Source organism: Thunnus thynnus, chromosome 7 (genome assembly GCF_963924715.1).
Source record: "Thunnus thynnus chromosome 7, fThuThy2.1, whole genome shotgun sequence".
Classification (NCBI taxonomy): Eukaryota; Metazoa; Chordata; class Actinopteri; order Scombriformes; family Scombridae; genus Thunnus; species Thunnus thynnus.
In genome coordinates, this window is record NC_089523.1 from 19,049,371 (window position 1) to 19,070,429 (window position 21,059).

The 21,059-nt window shown below is 41.3% G+C and overlaps 1 protein-coding gene across 4 annotated transcripts in view; it reads right to left on the reverse strand.

The window, feature by feature from the left end:
- Positions 1-21,059, reverse strand: part of rsrc1 (arginine/serine-rich coiled-coil 1) — a 227,082-nt gene that overhangs the window by 151,964 nt on the left and 54,059 nt on the right. The gene's annotated exons all lie outside the window — the stretch shown is intronic.

Below are 21,059 nucleotides of genomic sequence, written 5' to 3' on the forward strand. Positions count from 1 at the left end.
ACTGGGAGGCTGTAAAGAAAAAAATATAAGAATAGGAGACGGATTATTCTCTGTATATCAAACTTTTGAGAGCCTTCTTGACCAGCTCTCTCACTCTTAAAAGAGAAGGGTAACTCTCAGCACTTGTGGTAAATAACCAGCCAATTAAGTGCAGACACGCAGACAGACAGTCATGCCAGAAGCAAAATTTCAGAGAACAGCACAAATACTGACATGCAGGAATAACTTTCAGAAATAACAAAGATCAAGAAGATAATAAGATTAAGAGAAATAAAGAAAGTAACAGCCCGCTACTGTACACGATCTGCTTTCAAATTTGAAACCAATTTTAGTTTTATAATCCTGATCTGTTTATTGCTGTGTGCGAATAAAATACACGTGCCATATTAAGACTTTTCTTAAAATGACATGTCTTAAAATGGCCTTTTCTGTCTGTGATTACAGCCAGACGTCCCGTTTTAACGGCACCCCTGTCTCTGTAATTGCATGCATATTGGATTTTAATAATGGTGTAGAATATTATCAGACAGTGAACACGCTGATAACGAGCCTTGTGCTTTGACTGTTTGACAACTCAATCTTTCACTGCCGTTTACTCTGCCTAATGCCATTACACACACGGTAAGACGGAGGAGTGATAGCTACATTTAGAAAAGGAATCCTTGTTTTACTGCATGTTATGCCTCCTATTTCTTATTCCCTTCATTTTTTTTTTATTTCATTCAATAGTATCTGCAACAGCATGTGACCACATGGCAGTAGAACAATCACTCTTCTATAAAAAAAACCAAAAAACTGCGTGTGCCAGTGGTTAAACAGGAGACATTTTGATTAATATTTTCCATTTGTTTAGCAAGCTTTGAGCTAAGATTAGATGGCCACCTCTTCCCTCGACAGGACAGCAGTGACTTTGGTTTCCCCACCAGGCCAGTCCAACACACACACACACACACACACACACACACCAGTTCCAGGGAGCAGAAGAAGGGAGGGAGGGCTGGCGCGGGAGTAATTTCAGCGGATTGTGAGCGGACAGTAGCTCCGCTGGGAGAGCTGGCAATCATGGGGGAAACAATGTTTACATCGATCAGCTGTCAGGAAGATTTATGGCCTCATTTTGCTGTAATGGAGAATTAGTGGGGAGATTATCAGCGACTCAACACCACCGCTTGTTACCCGTGTCCAGGCCTGGCAATTTGTCTCTCCCCAGGAGCAGCCCAAACACTTGTGACAGCACCAGCACTTGCCCTAATTCAATCAAGAGAAAATGTTGGAATTAATTTGTTACAAGAAAATTTAAATATGTTCCAGTTGAACAGTGGCCTATAGCCACTTGAAAAAGCAAAGGGGAAAAAGAGAGAAGGGGAGAGAAAGCATCTGATTTATTGTGCCGGGCAAGATATTGATCCAGTTCGAGCCTGGCCTGCGCGCAGAGGGTTTAATGTGTAATAATTTCCAATTTAAAGCTCCTTCTCAAGATCATGGCTGTAAGGAGAGGAGAGGAGACGGCAGGCCAGGGTTGCGCAGCCAGGCCCTGCTGATTAAGGAGCCTGTTGCTAAGGCTTTGTCAAAAGCTCCGTTTGAATGTAAATGTGGGGTTATATGTCCCGCCATCTCCCATGTGCCTAACACAGAATTTATTTGTGTGTCATACAGACGGGCACGAGAACAGGGTGGATGCTCAGGCCATGTTAAAACACATGAGTAGGGATAATTCCTAAGGTAGCCTAATATTTACACAGATGGATCAAAAGGGGTGAAATGCAAACCGTTGATGACTTGGGATAAACAATATACTGTAGGTTTATGGGAAGTATTCTTGCTTTAGAACATACACATAAAAGCCTATATACTGCATATCATGATAATAATGATGTGGCTGATGAAAAGTTACAGTGCAAACAAGAACAAGACAAAATCTCATGTTGTTTTCTCGTGATGTTTTGTTCGGGTTTGGTGTCAAAGTACGAGAGCAGTGACTCTGAGTTCAGAGTATTTAGGTGGTTGGGGTTAGGGTCATCTGTTAAGTGAGTGTGTTGTGGGTTTTCCTCATCCTGCAGGGTGCTTCTGGTGTCTACGGGATACATGATCACCCTTAACTACCCCCCCCCCCCCCCTTCCTAAACCCCAACCCACCCAGTCTCCCTCTACCCAGCACCCTGAGGACTGCTGTCAGCACGCTGACCTATTGATCAAGCTGTCTGTATGCTGCTAAGAGTCCTCAATGTGAGCAGGCTAAGGTTAACAGAACACAGCAAGATAGCTAGATAACCATCATATATATCAGCAGTCAGATGACACGGGGCATGTTACTCGATGCTGGATGTTGGATTTTATTTCATGTCACGTTTTGCTCTGGCCTGTGCTGCTCTTTATTTTCCAGTCCTATTCTGTTGGTGCCTGCACACATCTACCTCCTACAACAACTGAGCCGAAGAAAGACATAATTGTGTATTTTAGTGTTAGCTTGATGATAAAGCTGCAATGATTAATCGATTAGTTGCCGGCTATTAAATTAATCACTAACTTTAATTGTTTTAAGTCATTTTTAAAGAAGAAGATTCCAAATTCTCTAATTCAAGCTTCTCAAATGTGAATATTTTCTGGTTTCTTTAGTTCTCTATGATAGCAAACTGAATATCTTTGGGTTGTGGACTGTTGGTCGGGACAAAACAAGACATTTGAGATGTCACATATGGCTTTGGGCCCACTAAGCAGTGTAGAGGTTTGATATACAGTATATTAGTTTATTTGCAATATGTGAAAATTACTTCCTCTATATGTATAGTATATATATATACAGTATATCTATTGTAGGTTGATCCCTTGAGCTTTCTCCATAAATCAGACAACCAGTGTTTTCTGCTGCTGAAGTAGCTAGCCCACTATTAAAACAAGAGCTGCTGGAAACCTCCTGGCAAAAGAAAGTGCCAAGACAGTGGGCTTAAAACACACAAATACACACACACACACACGCTTTCTCTGTACTCTACCTTTGAGGGTTCCCTGCCGAACCAGCAGCCTGTTAAGAGCGAAGCAACAAATAAACGCCTCACTTCCCTTTCCTCTCCCTCCATCTCACTTTCTCACTCTTGCCGTCTCCCTGTGAATGTTTATGTGCGTGTGTGTGCGTGCGTGCGCGTGTGTGTGTGTGTATGTGTGTGTAGCTTGCAGGCCACTCCAGGCCAGGGACACAGTTAAATGAAGAAGGAGAAGCAGGCTTCAGCGCTGTGACCTCTGCAGGCCACATTCTCCTCCCTCCTCCAGCTTTGTTTATTAACAGCTCAAGGCTTTTCTCTATTCCACTCTGATTTCATATTTCTCTCTGTGTGCATGAGAAAATAGCCTACAAGACACTGTCTGTTCCCGACTGCTGACGTTTCTGTGGAACAGTTTTTACAAATTAGTTAACAGGCGGGCTCTTAAAAAAATTCAATGCATACACATTAGCATGAGTTAATTGATGCCTAATTAATTTCTGCTGCCATGCATAAATTTGGGCTGCCTTCTCTCGCTGCCACAAGAGACCAAGACAAGGGCGATGATTTCCAGGCTTCCCATAAATAAATGAATAAACATCGAGATGGGCCAGAGAGAAGCTGGTCTCGCACAGTAGCCAGGTGGGCAAGGTTAAAGACCAACTATGTGGGCGTACACATTCACACACATGCACGCACGCACACACACACACACACACGTACAGCACAGCACAGCAGGAGCAGGTGCAAATACAAATGATCTTTGAAACTCACTAGAGGTGCCAGGGCTAAAGCACCAAGGCACAGCGCTCGGTGCACAGCACAGCAACACATACACAGTGTTAACAGCATCCTCTCTGAACATCACAACTCTAGAAATCCAAAATGCACGTCACTGTCACTTTTTTTTTTTTTTTTGTACCTCATTATTTATTCTACCTGAGCATCCTGCTACATCCAAATCCCACAGAACTGTTGAGAAGAGTGTATGGAGTGGATGATAGCAGTGGCCTCTCTCTCGCCTAATTTGTAGTAATTGGTAGCTCATTAGGTGAAGCAGGTCAATGTCACAGGGAGCAGGCTGTCAGGGCGTGAGGTTAATGACAGAGAGGAGACACAGACAGACAGATTAAAAACTCTGCCGCCTGCCATGCTTCTCCTCTGCTGGCTTGTCTCTAGCTAAAGGTCCAGCTGTCCACCATATGCAGAGCTCTGAACATGAGTGTCCCAGCATTCATTGGAAAACTTCACTGCAAAGTGGCTGTTTTATGATGAGATGCTGGTAATTTGGTTTTCACATTTCACTTTATATGTTCAAGAGAGTTAACTTTAAAAGCGAGACCATGTAACTTGGTTGAACAGTGCCACTGTGGCCACAAGTGGTTAATACAAGATACTGGCAGATCAAAGTCTGCTGATATTTTAGATTTAATGTAAAAAAAAATCCAATGAAAAAGAGCAAAACAAACAATAAATTGATCCTACTAACAGGTAAATGTCTCAAATCCTGATACGGCTTATTCATTTATGCCATAGACATTTAATGTTTTAACTTTTGAAAACACATCAGTGAGCCACACCGCTGCACTGAATGACACGTTCTATCATGATGATGAACACGGGCACTATAGTTTATACCGAGCTGATCCCACATACACCATCCTGCTGTGGTAAATACTCACTAGTGCACCACGTGTGTATTAATCTGCAGCTGAAAATAGTCCCTGACAAACTGTTTGATATTCATTTTGCCATTTTTAAAACACATTATAATACAGTACATATTTGTGACTAGATTTGAAAGATTTTCTTCTTTAGGCGGAACGACTGCTGCAGACGGGCTGGGGAAGTTGGAAAGTATTTGACAGACTAACACATTGTTGATGTTGGTCTTTGAACTTGTTGCCAATATAAAAAATATCACCAAGCTTATCCGTGTATTCCCATTCATTTCCCCATATTGTCTGGAGTCAGTTGCTTTAATGACATCATCATAAAGTAGTCTGTTTGAGAGCAAGTGGTATGCCACTACAAGCAGGACATGACACATATCTCCTGGAGAGGTACAGTGTGTTTGCCTCTTGTTTTACCTTTGTGATAAAACCACTGAAATGTTTAACAGTGATCTGCTGAAATGTAGGAAGAAGAATAATCATAAGGTCAGCAAAATGATTCAGTAATGTCAGTTACACAGCAATACCAATTTAAAAGCCTCCCACTTATATTTCAGTCTCACATGTCACTGAATGACTAGATGACTGGATGGATGGATGGATGGATGGATGGATAGAAACATTAGACAAGTGTGCCAAGTTGTTGAAGTTTTAAAAATGCAATGAGGTACAGTAGGAGTATAAAGATGTGCAAATTCAGTTTGGTTGAGACAGAAACTATAAAGCTTTAGTTATTTAAGTCCAATAATAGCAAGAATGCCATCAGTTCAGCTTGTTTAAAAAAAAATAAAAATCAGCTTGTTTAAAAGGAACTATAAACTGTTTGATTGTAATGACTTAAGGTTTTAATTAACTGCTAGAAATACGTTACATGAAACAGTACAGGTGCAATTGTTAAAACCCCTTGTGTGCACAGCAGAGTATATACAGCGTAGCGAGGTGTGACATCATTGATTTGTTTGCACTGGAGCCATTTTGAAGCCCAGAGTTTCTGCTTATGGTCCGCGTCATCTTTTCCATTTGGAATTTCCAAAATAATCACCAGCACACTTATTAGAGGGCCATAATCTAGAGATTGAAACAATAATGACTCCCTGAAAATAAATATTGACTTAGTATTTCATGAGAGAAGTTGATGCTTTTTTGAATGGGAGACATTTGGAGCCAGGGATTTGTTTGAGCCAGCATCTAGCGGCCGTCAGTTATATTACACTTCAAGCTACTTAAAGGCTTCAGACTCAAGCTGTGCTAGTTGCTGCTTGTTGTGCATTCAACTGAACAAGTCTGCTTCTGTTGATTATGAATTCAACTTCCTACTTGTAAGAGGAATATTGTGTTATTTAGCTTTAAGTGGTAGGCCGTGCCAAGCAGCAAACGGCATTCGGCTACAGGAAGAGTGATGTCGCACTGAGTCACCGCAGGCCCGGTGTTTAGGCTACATGTTTGAATATGTGAGACAGCGGGAGTGGGTTCGGGCTGCTCTTTATTTCTCTCTAAATGACCACAGGATGCATTAAGTGAGATCTATTAGGAAAAGGCAGTGTTAACCTGATAGTGAGATGACAGTAAGACATACAGACCGGAGACTGCACTTAGCATGTGGCCTGAGAGGACAAGCGAACAGCACATCCGCATCCAGGTGGTTTGAACATGAGACAGACTCCTATCAGTCCTACTGGAGCACGATTGTGTATGTGTGAGGGAGGTCACTCTGTGGAGAAAAACAGTTCCTAATGGATCACATAAAGAGAGTCACTGTGTAATTTAAGAGTGACGGCTAAATGAATGAAACTGAGCTTGTAAGAGCTCTTATGGTTATGTAAATCTAACCCAAGAATCTTTTTCATTTATCCACCTTACATAGGCCTTTTCCCATCATAACTTGGAATGGATTACTGTACCTAATTTAGATTGTGTTCCATCAATTTTCTTTTGCAAAGATTCAAACCCCTGGCATGAATTGTGGGTAATTATCAGCTGCCAGTTCCCGAGACATAATCGGGTAGTTTTGACAGGTGAGTTATTAAATTGTCCTCTGTACCTGATAAACATATTAATTTATTTCAAGATAGATAATTTCATCAATGCAGGAGTCATATCATATATGGGGTAGACGATACCCTCTCCTTTTTAATTATACAAATATCACACTCGTCAAAATGACAGATTTTTAGACATTTAGATTCTTCAACCACTATTCTCCTCAGTGAAGTTTTGATTAAAATAGAGCAACACTGCTCACACTGTAGTGTTGTTTGTCCACAGAATCGTTTTTTAAAATGCTGGTATTGTTTTATTTGCCAGTGTATTTCATTCATAACATCACACAGTGATCCACAGAGAAAATTGTCCTGAATCAGATCTTATCCAACATCCTTTTTCCAGAGTGATTTATTCATAAGAATCATTAAGCCTTCAGCCAGCCCTCACTTACACAGGCTCTTATAAAATAATCAATAGTGTCCTCAAACATGAGTCTGCATCAATTTAACTGCAAGTTATGGTGGTCTGGGAATTAAATTACTCGTGATGCTTTCTACATTTTGCTGAATTAGACATACATCTTTAACGACTTAAGTATATTTATCTTTTTTTATAGTTTTGAAGTGCCTCTGTATACATAAACTTTATTATTATTATTGCGACAAAAACGCTTATATTAGACATAAGGGGTTGTCTTGTGCAATAGCAGATAAGGCTTGACAAAGCCTACACGGGTTTAGGGGTAACATGTTGTCAAAATGAATGGAAACTGCTTGAGATGTACAATCAATTTCAATTAAAGGGTTTTTGCATTTTGTCTGCAGATGAGTAGTGATACTGCTATTGCTCGAAACGTAAACAGATGGTATATCCTTGTTTCCGAATGGATGCGTGTTTAATGTGCTCATAGACTCTACCACTAGGGAACTCTTGGCCATCCACTATTCCTTTGCATCCTATATTGTATGTTTTATTTCATCCATTCTTTATTCTGTTCTTGTCCCAATAATGTGGATTGCTCAGATATAGAAAATACAGATCAAATGTATTTTGCCATTAGCTGTTTAATTTAGATTTTAAGGCAACTTCAACTTACCCATTATCAGCTGATGTGTGAAAACCACATAACCCAAACTTTGCTTATTTCATTTATTGAGTTTTTTTCACTGCTTGAAAGTTTACAGGGACCTATCAAGGAATTACTACAAGCTATTGAAGGCACGTTTTGCATTATTACTGAGATGATGCTTATTAGGTTGTCCACAACTTAAGGAACTGTGAGGAATTTTCCCCTAAAAAACACATTGCTTTGTTAAAATGCAAAAGTCAAAAAACCTGTATTATAGTGGCTATATGAACAAGACCAATGTGTATTCCTTAGGGTCAAACAATCAAACAAACACACACACACAGACAGACATGTCAATACTATTCGCACATGCTTCAATCACACAGGTGAGCATTTGCACAGCAACATCAGTCTCCCTCATTACATCTGTAATTACTCGATGAAATGAATAAATGTTGTGTCATGAATAATAACTGTGAAAATATACATATGAATTTTCTTAAAATAGTACATAACCAATACAAGTAAAATAATCCCCAACAGAAAAGAAAAAAACAGGAAAGGGAAAGAAAATAGGGAGAAGTAATAATGCGTATAAGGTTTTGCCAGTCAGGAGTTTAGAGAAGTGCTCACAGTTATCTCCACTCGGTCGGGCCCAACAGATAGTCTTATCTGCTCAGTGAGTGGAAAGACAATTCCCTCTGCTAAATCCAAGTAGCCCACTTTGTAAAACAGCCATCCTATCCCAGCAGTATGTGTGTGTGTGTGTGTGTGTGTGTGTGTGTTTGGTTGTGGCCTTTTTTGCACACCACACAGGCATATTAGAAGCATACAGCCTTTGTACATCTAACCCACTGTTTGCATCTTTATTCTTGACTCACAATCACAGATGGGCTGCTTTACATTCACTATTCTGCATTATGCTGCACAGCAATCAGTGCTGACATACACACATTACACCATACTCCTTGTATCTCATTGAGAGAGAAACAAGGCAGCGCTCATTTACTGAATGGGCTGAGTTTGTACAGAACAAAATGAGAAAAGATGTCACTCCAAAAACAGTGGGAGCATTAACATTTCCTGCGGTATGGAGCTACCGTCTTCCTGTTGCAAAGTGTTTCTGGCCACTGTGAGTTGTGTTTGGAGTATGATGACCCTGCAGCAATGGACCTCGGTGTGTGTGTGTACACACAGCTGTGTAGCCTCTGTGCAGGCATTGTCCTACGGACTCAAATGTTGTTCCTGGACAAAAAGATATCTGCGATCAGCTCATTTGTTTATACAGCTCATCAGCTGTGTTAGTTTTAGTACACACACACACACATGCAGCAGGGGGTCACGTCAAAAAGACTGACAGGCGAAACACTGAAGTTTCAAGTCACCATCATAGTACTAGTACCACATCATGTACTATATATTGTTTTATGTACACTACAAATGACTTACAGTAGGCCTGAGGTTAATTTCCTGATGAGAAATATTTGAGAAATACCCACTACTTAAAAACACACCTTTGCTTTCTAAGCAGCCATATCTTTGAGGAGAGGATCAACATTTTCATTTCAAAGATGCAAGATGTATTAATAGCTTTCATTATATGATCAGATTTCAAATATTGCCTGCCAATATCGGTGTGTCCCTGCATCACAGGGCTCTTGAGATCCCTTGAGCCAGGATAAATTGATAGTTTAATTTAATTATTTTCAACTTTATTTGTTGACACAATGCAGCGCCCAGCCAAAATCTTATTTATGGTTGCTCTGAAAGTCTTTCCAATTTGAAGGTCTGGGGGTTTGGGATTCCCTACTTGAGGTGACCCTTGCAGACCAGGCCTTGGCCCGAAGCAGCGTGATTGACAGGTGAGGCTGACCTCATCTGTTGAGGTGGGTCCCTGAAGACTGATCACTATCACACAACACGGGACAGATGGGATGAAAGCCTCACTAACAACACCACTGATGGGACACCGCAACATCTCAAGGGTTCCTTTCTCTCTCTCTCTCTCTATTCTGGTTTTTTTCCTCACTATGGCTTTTTAAAAATTCCTTCTCCTTTCTTTTTAATCGTATTTCTTCATGCCTTTACAGATATAAGGCAACACACCTCACACCACACATCTAATGGCTGCAGAAAACTCACTTGAACAGTTCACATCACTTCCTGCTGCAAACACGCACAAGTTGCAGGTAATAGCTCAGTAATAAATTGTCAAGTTTGAAATGAAAGTAGAACATAAGGTCTGTGGTGATCATTAGGTATCAATTAATCACTCAATTATCTAAATGGTTCAGTGTGTGCGTTGAGGCAGACAGGATCTAAGACAGCAACATCAGTTAAAACAGTCTAATGAACCGAGCTGAATTCATCATGAAACACCAAATAATTAGCAACTGTGTCTTAGGGGAATACTTCAAAAGGAACCTCAAAGTGGTTCGGTTTAGTGAAGCTTTCCCTTCAAAAGCAGAACATAAACACACCGCTTAAGACTACACAGGCAGGAAAAGCTGTCCCCCATGCCTTTCATTTACAGCAATAAATAATGATTCATCACCAAAAAAGTTTAGAGAGGGTGTATTTGTTTGCATCAGAAGACAGTGACCTTTGTGGTGTTGTTCGGAGATTAAAGCGACACAGCAGTCAAACATGCTCAGAATCAACAAATTAACATAAACCCGGGGCCTGTCATGGCTTTGGTCGACTGGAAGGAGAGTTCAGTTTGTTGGTTTTTGTGAAGCTCTGCTGGGACCCGGTGCGGTAGCATGCATGGCAGCAGAGCTAAGAGACTGAAGGATCACTGGTGGCTCCACTGCTGGGGACCACAACGTAATTAAAATGACACAAACAAAGTGAATCTAATTAGGAATCCCTCCGCTCTAGCTCGTTAGCGCCCGCCACTGCTAAATTATTTTCCTCCATGGAAATAAATGAGGCCACTTGTCTTTGCAGATTTGGGGGCTGCGAGGTGCTTAGGGATGGAGCGCATGCTGAAAGTAATTATTGAAGTGTAACTAGCGGAGCTGAGTGCCTCCACGCAAAGTCTTCTGCACTCACATACTGTACGCTGACATCTGTACCGGTCAGCGGAGACACGCTGGAGAAAAAGCTCACACCTGAAAACACGTGTTTTGTTGGTGAACATGGGTCGTCCACGTCATGTGAGCCCGATGAGTAGGTGGTGGTGAGAATGTGAGATTTCCAGCTCTCCCATCCGCCGCCTGCATGCCATTACACAAAAAACACACAGCTCAGCTCATCAGAAACAGTTGGACCTCCTCAGTGTTTCTGTCTGTCCGTCTGTGGTCTGGCTTTCGGTCTCACACCTACACTCACTCATTCACACACACACATGCATGCTTTCTTTTGCAGTATGCCACGTCCACACCACTCAGACCCCCCACACACACCCCGGTTGGTGTAGTGAGGTAAGTGAATCCAGTGGCTGATAGTTTTGAGGGAGCCAGGGGAGCCATTGAGAGCCCATTAGGAGGTTAAGTGGAGGAAGCTCTCCATTGTTCTGCTGTTTGATTCCTGCCCTGTGACCCACACTCTCCTGGCCAGAGCCTGGGAAACCCTGTTAGTGATGATGAGGGGGGATAAAAGACGATCACATGTGTATGAGTACACACAGACACAAACACACACTCCCACAGCTCGTACTCAGCAGACATACGCGAGAGCTGGAACAGTACAGGGCATTGACAGTTGGATGACTCTCTGTGGACCGCTGGCTGTCTGTAAGGGCGGAGAGGTTTCCGGCCAGACGACAGTAGCGGTGCATAAGGCCAACGAAAGGTCAAATCCAGAAGTCATTAGTTTACAAAAAAGAATGGCACCACTTTCCAGTAATGCACCCTAAATAAAAGGTTTATACGTTGTAACTAATGGTTGATGAATGATTTATTAATGCTTTATATATCAGTAGCAACAACTTTTTGTTTGTGGAATTGCGGAAAATCCCTTTGACTGGTGTTTATTCTTCTCCTGTATGACAGTTGCTTTATGTTTTCGAATCTTTAGCTCATCAGGAAGTCTACTCCAATGGACTGTTTCATCACTTACCTTCTGGAAAAGGGCTGAAGGATGAAACAATAACCACAAACTGCTGTCTTGTTCCAGTTCTTCCTTTATTCCATCTGGATTTAACAATGTTTCAACCACAAATAGTAATTTCACTCATCGAACGTTTGTGGTCGAAACATTGTAATGTTGTTATGTTCGTAAACTCAAAGGGGAAAAAGCCATGTGCTGGTATTTTTTCATCTTGAGCGCAGATAATTGTTACCTCCTAGCACCTGCAAAGAATTTATGGATGAGCGTGTGCCTCCTGACGATTGCCTGCAGCTAATCTGGTCCAAAATCCATTTATGAACAATTTATTAACATTTACCACTTTAGACTTGAAAGATTACTGTAGGAACCATTTATTAATGACTCACTGTATTAACATTTATGATTGCACATGACTTGCTACCTTTTGCTGACGGCTTATTATAAAGCGAGAAACCTGTGTCCTTTTATGAACATTTAACTGTAGAAATGATGGCTTATTATGCAGACTCATTCATGGCCCTTTAATGACTTACAACCTAAATGTCTAACCAATATAATACTCATACCTACTTTCTAATAAGGCATTAAAGGAATACTTAAACATTTTGTGAAATACACTTATTTGGGTTCTTTCAAAGAGATAGAGATTAGCATGAAGAGAGGAACCATATGGCTTTCTCCAAACTTAAGTCTGCTTACCAGTACTTCTAAAGCTCACTAATTCACATGACGTATCTTGATTGCTTCATTCGTACACAACTGGTAATGTAAAAACAACAATTTGTGGTTTTATGGGGCAGTTACATGCAGTAATGATTTCCACAAAATTAGTCCTCAACGTTGTTTTCACAGTTTGTTCTAATTCATCAATCAGTCAGTCAGTACAGATATATACAGATTAAACAAATTATGAGTTAATTAGTGAGTTTCATACGTTTTTTCTTACCCTTGGACAGAGCCAGGTTAGCCATTTCTCCCCCCCCCATTTTGCCCCCAGGCTCCAGCTCCATATGTAACAAACAGACATGAGAGTGGTATTGATCTTTTCATCTAACTCTTGGAAAGAACGCAAATAAGCGTACTTCCCAAAAAATGTTAAACTATAAATAAAAAGAGCTAGCCTAAAAGACAAAGCAAGTCATGCTGATTGTTCAAAAACTGGCAACCTAAAAGTTGTTGAAAGTATTACTTTACTAAAAGAAATAAGAAACCAGAGGATCAAATAACTCAAAAAGTGAGTTTGCAATGATGCGGGGCACAAATAAGAAGATCAAATGTGAGTCAGAAGATGGATCTTGTTGTGGAAAGAGTCAATGTGGGAACATTGAATGAAATGATTATATTGTTTGTTCTACTCATTGATTTGTGTATTTACATTCTTCTTTTACCCTCTTTAAAGTTGCTTTAGCCCTCTCGCAGCTGAGGTAGACCTCCTTTTGGTGGAAGATAGTGGAGGTGTAGCTCAGCAGGAGGAGGTGACGGCGAGCTACCACAGGGTGGAGGAACACAGGAGAAGGATGGGTGGAAAGAGAGAGGTAGTAGGCAACAGCGAAAAAAGGAGGAGGAAAGGATGTTAATGTGGAAGATGGCAGCGGAGTGGGTGGGGGTGAGAGGAAGGGTGAGAGGAGGGGGGAGGGAGGCGAGGCTGGATGTCTTGTTTGGCTGATAGTAATCTGACAGCTATTAGAGAGGGGAGAGTTAGAGACCTGCTGGCTTGGGGGTGGCGGGTGGTGCTGGTGCTGTTTGGGTGGTGGGGGGGAGTGTCGGGGTGATGTGATATATATGCTCCCCTTCACACTGAAACCAGCCCGAGTGTGTGTGTGTGTGTGTGTGTGTGTCCACACTTGTGTGTATGTGTATGCGTGTGTGTGTGTGTCTATATTACTTCATTCTCCTACATTCAATTCTCTCTTAGCCTCAATGGCCTCTCTCTCATCTCTTTCCCCCATCCATTTCTCGCTCCCTTTCTTTCTGTCCTTCCCTCCCTCCGTCTCCATCTCCTCCCCCAATCTCCCGTTCCTCCGGTGTAGCGGTGTGCCACTGTACATTTCAGTGTCTCGCCGCGTTACAAGGCTTGCCCTTAATTTGACAGTGTCACGGGGATCCATCTTCATTCTCTCACTCTTTTCATAATCTGATCCTCTTCCTCTAGCATGCAATTAGTGCCCCTCCTCTTTTTCCCCCTCCTCCCATCGCTCCGTCCTCGGTCCCCTCGCGGCCCCTGAGCAGCGTGCCGCTGCCCCCGCCGAGCGGCCTGGATGATTGCTACAGCTTTCCCTGTGCAATCCATTTAGAGCCGGGGCCCTGTAATGAATATGTACATTGAGAGGGACCTCGGCAGGGGGGAGGGTCACGAGCAATCAACCTTGAATTCAATTATGCCAGTGAAGGTTAATGACTGTGCTCAGTGGTCAGAGGCACGCGCCACATCGCCCATTAAAGCAGCTTGTCAGAACTGACAACGTGGGGGCAGCGATGCACTGGCTTGGAGGGAGAGTGTGGGTGGGTGACAGAGGTGGGAGAAAGATAGAGGTGGAGGGGGGTAGTGGTGGTAGGTGGGGGAGAGTAGAGAAAACAAGCCAGAGGAAGGGATGAAGAAGAGTTTGCAGGGTAGATGTGCGCTGAGGAGGTAGAGAAGGAGGCAGAGCGAGCCGGTGAGCAGGGGAGGAGTCATGTGACGCACGCAGCCAGATAGATGGACAGATAGATAAAACGGTGTCAGTCAGAGGTGCTAGATTACATTGAGTTCTCCTGGACAAATCAGATTGTAAAGTTCTCCAACCTCCGCCGCCGCCACTTCCTCCCCCTGTCTCCCCCTGGGGTGAAGCTGAGCGCGCTAGCTGTAATATGATTAGTCTACATAAAGACGTGTCTGGAGTGTAATTCACTGCTCACTAATGAGGCCCTGTCTGAACCCAGGACAGATGAATCCCCCTAGTGGCACGCGCTCACCTGCTGCCCGAATCACCCCCCCCTCCCCACCTTGTTTCAGTCAGTCTTCTCTATGCCTACTCTCTCACCCTTACTTCTAATATTTCGCCTTCATCTGAACCACAAAACCAAACTCCACCTAAGTCACCTCTGGTGTCACCCGGTGTCTCATACATCATCTACTGCCTCTGCTTTGTCTTGTGTATATATCATGAACCGCTTTCTCACCTATCATTTTATCAGAGCTGTTTTTAATTCTTGTGAGGTAAGTCCAAGTCAAATCTCTACTCTTTTTTTTTTTTTTTTAAATGGACTGTAAGAAGTGATGTAATATACAAATCTGATTTAACCGGCCTAAAGTTAGCAGGCTTTCCAGAGTTTAAAGGGCCTGACAGTGAAACCTCTCTCACCTTCTGCCCTTAGCCTAGAATTGGGAGCAGTCAAGAGAGCCATGCCTGAGGATCTATAGCTGAGCTCTGGCTCACTGTAAGGGGTTAAAATGTCAGAGGTAGCCAAGAGCAGGGTTTTGATGACCCTTGAAAGTTTGCATTCAAATCCTGAAATCAATTTCCAACCTGACAACCAAGTGTGAAGATGCCAAACAGGGTGCAACGTGGTCCTTTCACCTTCTCTTAGTCCTGGTCAAGGCCTTCTGCAGCATCTCACACTGTCTGGAAACATGCCACGGCTTGCTAGCTTCTCTGTATCACTGAAAGACAATCTAATTTTCTCATTTATTTGTTCTAAGGTGAGAAGAATATTAGTGGATTTGTTTACTGAAGTGTAATGCATACACAAACCCATACAATGTGAGCAGTGCCACAAACTGAGCCTCTTGTTGATGGTGGTAGCAGCAGGTTGGGGGCCATCTGGACATAGATGCTTGTAGGGAGATATAATGACATTCTCCGGGATTGAGGTCTTTGATGGAGCACTGTTCTCCGCCTGCTTCATAGGGTACTGGGCTGCTGGCTTTTACTATCAACATCTAACCAGTCATGCTTAATGCGGCTATCATTTAAGAACATCAATCTAACGCGCTGCTACATAGATCTAATTCTAATCACAAGGTTTATGCTTACTATGCCCAATCATCACTCATCACACACAACATAAAGAAATCATGTGCATTACATGCAGACGCTACAAACAGGTTAAATATAAGAGTCACGGTCACATGGTTGTCATTGTGCTATTGATTGGTTGTGAACGTGAAGAAAAAGGGTCTTATCTTATATGAATGCCAGGAAGAGGAAGGAAAAACAAACGTAAGAATGTTGGCGTGCTGCAGAAAAGCGAATAACTACTTTGCTGAGACTATGATTGACAATGAATGATGACCTTTGTGCCTGAAGTATTTTTGTTTTGTTTTTGTCTGTCTGTTTATACTGTATGTTAACCTAAATTACTGAAACCAATGGCAAGCTATGAGCAGTCAGTGCTCAGTTAACGACGCACAAGAGAAGATCCCACCACCCATCTTGAGGGAACTATGGAAGACAAGTTGGACTCATAGGGGTTTCACGTAAGGGCCGATTTATGAAAAGCTGGAATAACTGGCCATCATAGAGAAAAGGGTGATGTGTTATTGTTTAAATATGTGGATAATAGCACATATCTTTACACAGTCTCTCCTGGAAGGCAGTTCATAGTGTTAAGGAATGTATGTTGCAGCCTGTTAGTAGCTTGTATAGACACAAGGCTTAGTGGTAATTCATTGCCCTGGATGCAACAACAAATTATTTCTCCCGTACTACTTGTGTCTTGCTTTAAATTAAAGCAAGAGCTACATTAGTGGGGCTGTGATGTGATCAGGTAAAATGTGAGACAATGAAATGTGATCCAGGAAGTCCAGTTTGAAGTCATCACGAGAGAATCCATCTTGTCAGGCTTCAAGTTCTGCGCTTGTGTCTGTCTGACCAATCGCGACTCCAGCTGCCGCGCAAGGTAAGACGGTGATAGACAGATATTTCATCCAATCACCTGCCAAGTATTTTTTTGAAAGTGCCTGCCTTTTTCCAAACAGTTTCCATGGACGACTTCTCAGATGGTTCTGCGTAACAAACCATCTGGTGTGTCAGGTTATAAGACGGGAGCCAGGGAATGACATCATTATCTTTACTCTATAACTCATTATTATTCAGAACCTCACCCTCTGTGCAGGATATAAAAACACACTGGGAACAGGAGATGGGTACAGAGATAGATGCTGATCTTTGAGATAAGGCTCTGGAGAACATACACAAATGCTCCGCCAACTCAAGGCACTGTCTTATTCAATTTAAGATCATCAACAGACTTCATTACACTAAAACAAAGTTACACAAACTCTTTCCAGATGTACCCCCACTGTGTGACAAATGCCATACTGAAGTAGCCACTCTTCTCCACAGTTATGTTCTCTGGCCTTAGTTAACTCTATTTTGGACTAACATATTCCAAATTTGATCAAATATGCTGCATACAGTAACAGAACCTGACCCACTTCTGGTGGAGCTTGGAGTCTCATCGATCAGTTTTCCCTGCTTAATAAATGTCAACAACTGCTATCTTATGCACTTATCATAGCAAAGAAACTTATTTTAATGTTTGTTGGAAAAGGCAGAGGTCCCATCTGTCAAATTATGACTGGAAGAAATAGTAAAACTTTCTCACCTGGAGAGAATATGGCTCTCTCTAATAAACAAACTGAAACTGTTCAACAGGATTTGGCATCCCCTCTCCAATACAAACTGATTAGTTGTACGAAATTGATGGTGTGACAGGATGTAAAGTCCTGGGAGGTGGGGAGGGGGTGGGAAAGGGGATCGTTGTGTGCATGTTTTTTGTTTTTGTTAATTTTTTTCTTTTGTTTTTTTTTCTCTTCTTTTTGTTTGTCTGTCCCTAACCCTAAAGTGAGGGCAAATGTGTAATATTGAATGTGTTCTACGACTGCTTCTTTAATAAAAAAAGATTTAAACAGAAAAAAAGTTATTACAGCGGCAGACATTTTATCCTCCTTCGCAACTATTGCCAAGTGAATAGTAGAAAAACAGCGTTCATGTTGCAAAGTAATGTACCAAGAAAATGGGCTTGGATGTATTCAGTTGACCAACATAAGAAGAGGTTCCATGTCAAAATTTGAGCCAGATTAATTGTTTTTACTGGATGACTACAAGTGGTTGTACCATCCAAGTGGTCACATTAAAATGAATGAGGGGAGCTGTATTTGTCATGCAATGCTGTTGCCTGTCTGAACACGGCCTTAATGCGCCACAAACCGTCTGAGGAAGTAGATGTCTTTTCACACTGAAGACCACTGTTGAGATTCTTTTAGCCATGACTACTATCTTTCAGATTCCTTTGCAAAGTAGTTTTTGTTGCCTAAATTTAAACAAACCTCGACCACAGAAGTGGCAGATCATAAAATGCGCTGACCTATTTTGTCATTTAGGTGTGAGAGCTTGTTGTAAAACAGATAAGCTGTATGTGTTAACATCAGTCTCATCAATTAGAATCTCATGTTATGGCCATCTACTGTGAAATATAACAAAACAACAGGTTAAGTAGGTCACACAGATGACTTCAGCGCTTGAGAAACAAACTAGAGATTTATTAGTATCATTTAATAAATAGATTGTTAGTCTGTGAAAGAAGTTAGATCAGACAGTAAAAGTAAATGATTTATGTAAGGGACATCCAGAGTTGTGAACACTGTGATGAGTGTGTGTGTGTGTTTGTATGCTACTCAAACTGCCCAGTATGTGAATCCCTCCTACACTGACTACCATAAATCCATCAAAAGGGAAGACCCAAAAGCAAATTTAAGGATGGGAGGAAAAGTTTGCCACACCAGCATCCTCTTTAAATAGTTTATGTTGTTCACCCATGAAGAAAATATCAAATTCCCGATGAAAATTTATGGAAATTAGATAAATGCTATTACAGCAGCGACTTTTTAAAGCAATATATTCTTTCCAGCGACAGTCAATGTGTGGATGATAAATAGAAGGTAGTCGGAGAGAGTTGGGAGGGTCTTTCCTCCTGTGGAGCGGACCTACGAATCTGTTATTGCATTTCAGCCTAACAGGATCAACATGCATACTAAAAAATGCAGCTTCCAAGAAAACCCCCATCCCGACATTCCCGTCATTCTCTACCTCTCTTTCTCACTCTCTTTATTTGTCATCAAGAATCTAATACCATTTTCACCACAGTGGAGTGTCAGGTTATTGTAAATAAGATGATATTTTCCCGTGGACTGTGTGTGTGTGTGTGTATTCGCACACAGAGACAGGATAGCTTTATAATGTTGATTTATCAGCTTGTCAGAATCAAGGATCTTTTAGACACTAATGCTTATGTGTTTGTGTGTATGTGTGTGTGTGTGTGTGTGTGTGTTTGAGTGACAGCACCTCATACGCACATCATGTGCACTTGATCTGATCCTGTCACCATCCCACAATCTGTCCTGGCTTCCCATGGGCTTGCGTTGATTGGTTCAGTCACCTCAAACCAGCCTTAATTCTGATCATTTATTGGCCGCTCCCTCATCTCTCTGGTTAGCCGGCCGGCTGAGTGGTATTGGCTTTCCAATCAATGTGCTGATTGTTATGAAAGGGAGGGCTATTTATTCAAAGCAAAATGCTTTTTCTGTCTTTACAACCTCCTCTGACGGCACATAGTATTGATTTTGTATTCCTTTCACAAACAATCAGCAGTTTAAGTAGAAATGATAATATCAACAGAAGTGAGACTCTACACTTTGACTGTATTATCTCTTGTGGTTTATGCGCCACTGTTTTTTATGTGTAGCTATGAATCAGATATTATTATGTGAATATTGCTTTGTCACAAAAGAGAGAGAGAGCAGGATGTACAGACGGCACAGCTTGAACTTGAACAACTTGTCTCTTAGTCCTGCTCTTTTTCTTTCCCTCTTCAGTAATGCATTACAGTAATGTGATTACTTTTTTCAGTGCTAAATAGTGTGAGGGATTACAATTTCAAAGTCAGTATTTCATGAAAACTTGTCACCACTAAAAAACATTGTGGCCGATTTTAATTCACAGCTGAAGCTCTCTATGGAGAACAAAACAAACTAAAAATCTTAACAATAGAACTGACCCTTGACAAAGTTATCTTTAATCAAAGTGCAGTTACAATTTTTTCCAGAGCTTTCATCTGCATCTCCCAGTCTTCATCAGTGACCTTTAGTTCAGATTATTTTGTTAAACTACTTTCATCCTCTAACAACAGTAGGTTTTTGATTTCACTGTTAGAGGATTGCATGATCCTGTAGGCTTTGACCAATTTTGTCATGACCTTACTGACTGAAAGGTTTCTCTTCCATTCTGTTCTTTCTCAATAATGCATGGAAGGATATTACGGTAATCTGATTACTTCTTTCAGTAATGAATCATGTACGGATTACAGTTTCAAATTATTATGACTGCAGCTGCTTTCTATAGAAGGACAAACCCGCCAACATTTAAACTTTCAAGTATACAAGTATTTGATAGTAAAAATGCGTATTTTGGATATGAACATTAGGACCTAATGTAACAACATGAATTCCAGCTGACTACAACTGCTGTTCCTCATGAAGGACAAATTACCAACATGGACTGTAACAACAAACTGTGAGTTTTTGATATCACTGCTGTATAAACACTTCTCGTGATTTTTAAGATTCATTATCAAAATGAAGGCTTACATCATCATATAATGTTTGATAAATCTGTCAAACCTCACTAACTGAAGGGTTTCTCTGTACATACTGTTGCATATCCTCCTGTTATGCAAGAGGGACCCCCCCCCCCCCAGGGTTGCTCTTTCCAAGGTTCTCCCCCTTTTTCCCAGTAACATTTTTTTTCCTCATCCAAATCGCAGGACAGAGAGTACAGATTACAAAACCCTCTGAGGCAAATTTGTGATTTTTGATTTTAAGCTATATAAATGAAATAGACTTAAATTGACTCTTAATGGTGCATTCCATTATTGTGATTACTTAATATTAAATAAGTAATGTATGTATGTGCATGAATTCAGAACGACTGCAGCTGCTTTTATAAAAATAAACTTCAGAACTATCATTCTGAGCATGATCCCAGCAAGGCATTAAACTATGTACAAAAATAATAAATTTAAAGATATGATATTTTATATATATAAAATCAACTGTATGGGCCATTAAATGACTTAACTGACAAGAGTACGTAATCAACTGTATTTTTTCTTTAGTGGTCGGCCTGCCCGTTAGCTGCCTGGGACAATGAGGTCCTCGAATGAATGCAGGGAAGTGTGATAATTACTGCTATTCTGAGAAGCAGACACAGAGAGCAGGAGAAGGAGGGAATTATTGTTCTACAGCTGGGGAGGGGAAATACTTGT